The following is a 3,805-nucleotide window of genomic DNA, read 5'->3' on the forward strand; positions in this document are numbered from 1 at the left end:
ATGGCTCTGTAGACCAATAAAGCATTGCTGTGGCTATCCTCAGAACCTTTAGTTTTGTTCCCGGATTGATTTTGTTTGGCACAAATTTTTTTTTGTTTTGTGTGTTTGTGAGAGATACCATAGATAGCAGTTAAATGAGTGCTCTCTATTTATGAATATTAAACATGCATGTAGCATCCTTTTATTAGTATAAATTCACCATGAAGCGCTAGTTGATTTCAGTTGCATTTGCAAGGAAACTCACAGCTAGGGAACAGAATAGCTGAGGGAAGTAATGCACATTCACAGACACATATGCTGAAGATGGACATACCATTGGGATACTGCTAAATGACCAGACACTGAAACAGACACGTCAACATGCAGTTGGCTGGGAGCACAATCATTACATCTTAGACAGAAAAATTAGGAAAGTGAAAGAGCACAACAACAACGCAGAAAGAAAACAAAACAAAACCTCTCCAAACAGTTACTGACATACAAAATAATTCTTTGGTCTTACAGAGCTCACATAAACAAGCCAGGACACACATGGATGCATACTCTTTTATGTGCCCTAAGCATTGCCTGTCATCCCAGCAATAATTCAGATGTGAAGTTTAATATCAAACTCTTAAAATCCTTGATGTGTTTGCACAGACCCAATCACATCCATATCCAAAAGTAGTTTTATTAATACCATCTTTCTGCATATTTTTATGGGATAAGAATTAAAGAAGTACATAATTCATTTTCAGATGAGATTTTCTGATAAAATAATAAAGCAGATGAACCTAAATTTTTATTACATTTTCTTCACACATAGAATTATGGAGTAGGGAATCGGTGGTGAGTTTGTGGCTTTTTTTTTTTGCTGCTGACATTTACTGCTGACTTTTAATTAACATCTCTCCATAATTTTTAGCACTGTTCTTTTGCTGACTGATATTTCTATTCCACAATGGCTGAAAGTACAGCCAGTAAGAAAAGTGTCCCTACAACACCAATCCATTTACAGCAGTTCTTCGAGGAGACTTTTCAGAGCAGTCAAACAGTAAATTCATTAGAATGTCAGATGGGGCACTGGGGACCAAACCTTGATCCCACTGAAATCAGTAGCTAATTTATTGGATGGTGACAAAGTTTGGTCCTAAGGAATAATCAAATATTTCTGGTTCAAACAAAATTACAGACTTACAGCAAATCTAACGTTCATTAATTTTTCTGTGCACTTAGATCTTTGTATGGATTGGGGAATTGGGTATATTTGATCTGAATGCTACCTATATTTGATTTTTAAAATTATTTTTAACACATTCTCTACAGGTTTCTGTTATAATCAGGGAACAAAAGTGCAGCTAGTAAACTCCCATTAATATATATATGTGCTTCCATGGAGACCAGGTAGATGAGTGCTTTATTTCTTATTTCAGAGGTTGCTGGTTCAACTTGTTTGAGCTCTGTTTTAATTAAACTTTCTATTTACTTATCTACAAGCTGTGAGATTAAAAAAAAAAAGTTGATCAAGGTTAGATAATAGTGATTTAAATCTAAAGTTAGGAGGAGTCCTTTTCTTTGTGTATATTATGGAACTGAAAAAGACCAAGTACAGTAGGAACAGAGTCGTCTCTATTTCCATGCAAATCCACCTAACTATTAAACAAAAATGGGACAACGTGCTGATTCGTAAGCTTTGTATTTATTGGAAAAGTACCTTCACAGGTCAGGAAAAATCACTGCATTTCATCAGAGCTCTGCGTGCCTTACAGACTTGAAAAAGTACTAGGTTTCTGGTAGCTGAGATCAGACAACGATCTTTTTTTCTGTGGTTAACTTGTTCCAGGAGGTATAATACTACTCCTGAGCATGAGCAGTATTTGAGTATGTCAGACACAGTCAGAACTTCAGATGTGCATGACATCTGTGAGTCTTGCTGAGGACAGACAAAATTCAGATACACTTTTCAAGCAATTTCCTTGCCCCTACTGGATGAAACTGTATACAGGAGAAACAGTAGGACAGCTTAATACATTTCCTACTTCTGTGTTCTTTTAGGGGTATAGGTCAGCAGTGGAAGTTAATTATTTGAGGCAATGAACAAATGCTGTAGGCTTTCACAAATTCATTTTGAGAGGCCAAGAGAACAGACAGTATTACAAATCATAGAGAAATACATTTCCTCGCAGAACAGAGTTCGGTATATCAGCAAAGACCAGGAACTACAAGGCACACACATACTTCCTTGTAAAGTGTTCTCCAACAGACAGATGTTCTCTGTGGTCTGAGACATGCTCTCAGTGGAGAAAGCAGCCTGTCACAAAGGATTAAGATGCTTTTATTTGCTCCTGCACAGGAAAGTCACGTGTCTCTGTGCAAAGTGGAGGTGAAGCAAATCAATACTATCCACTTCACTGAGAGAATGAGGACAAATGCAGAGTACAATTAAACTAAGTTAACATTTAGTCTGCTTAGTATAACCACTTCCCTAATTAAAAGAAAACATTCTGACTCAGAACTTACCATATGCAATAAAGATTCAAATGATCAGCTGACCAATTCAGTCTGCTAACGAGCTGTATTTAAAAACATGACTGGTTAATTGGTAAAATCAAATATGCAAATTTAAAAATAATAAAACTAAGCCATTGACTGGTTTAAAGCCTGTGGAGTGCAAATACAATTTTGATGAGGCTCGGATGGTGTTTGCTTGGCCAGTTCCACACAATTTGAAGGTCAAAGCCATTGTCTTTACTTTTTAAGGGAATTTTATGAGTCTCAGAGTTAATTAAACTGGTATACCTCTGAGTATGTTTGATTATGATTATTTCTGTCCTAATCACCATGGGTCACTCCAAAAGTAATGCTTCCCGTTTTATTTTCACAGAAGCCACAGCAGAGTATAATAATACTACATGATAGAGCATACTCTCAGCTACTAGTTTTCAACATAGTAATCAACACCAGGAATACATTTTTGCCAGTGATAAACAGGAACTTGCATGTAAACAATTGCACCAGCAGAGGTGACCCACAGTTGTTGCTACCACTGCTGAAATGCACCACCCACCACCACACTGTGCTCACATCCATTGTTTGGTCCCCATAAATGTTCAGCAAGTGTCGATGAACGTCATTGGGTGCCATTTTGTCTGTACAGAGGAATTCAGTTCCACACCTTTGCTTCATCCACACTTCCATGTCAGACACCACTCAGACTGCTCCTCTGCTGCCATCTGTCACATGACAACAAAATGCAATGGAATACTGTTGGGAAAGTTCAGCCTCTACTGCCAGTCACTGACATCCACCTCTGATGTTGTGAGCCAACACAACAAAATGGGAGATGTTAATTCCGGGGCAATCCTTGTATAGCCTAAGTCTGCACATCTGCCAGTTGCTTGCATTTTAACATTTGGAAGTATTGTTATTCTAAAGTACATCTCATTTGAGAAGCATCCAAGCTGTATAGTTTATATGTATCTTAAGAGATTTAATGTAATATCTTATTTTATTGATGCATATATCTTGCAACTATGCAAAATCCCTTTTTACATGCCATTTCCCCTTTCACATAATGTAAAATTTCATCCAGTAGCTAATCATGAAACATTTTGTGGTACTGTAAAAGGGATTAATATCCTTGTGTCTTTCTCTATTGTTACCCAGATGAAAATTTTCAGAGGAAAGATGAGATTTGTTTTCTATAACCTAACTGCTTAAAATACAGTCTAGGAGGCATTTTGGTGGTATGGAATAATTTAAATTTATCATTCATGGTCCAAGCTGTACCAAGGTGTAACTATGCACTATCTGCACCTCCTTTCTA

The sequence above is a fragment of the Coturnix japonica genome, chromosome Z (genome assembly GCF_054131305.1).
Source record: "Coturnix japonica strain WE chromosome Z, WE-NBRP24, whole genome shotgun sequence".
Classification (NCBI taxonomy): Eukaryota; Metazoa; Chordata; class Aves; order Galliformes; family Phasianidae; genus Coturnix; species Coturnix japonica.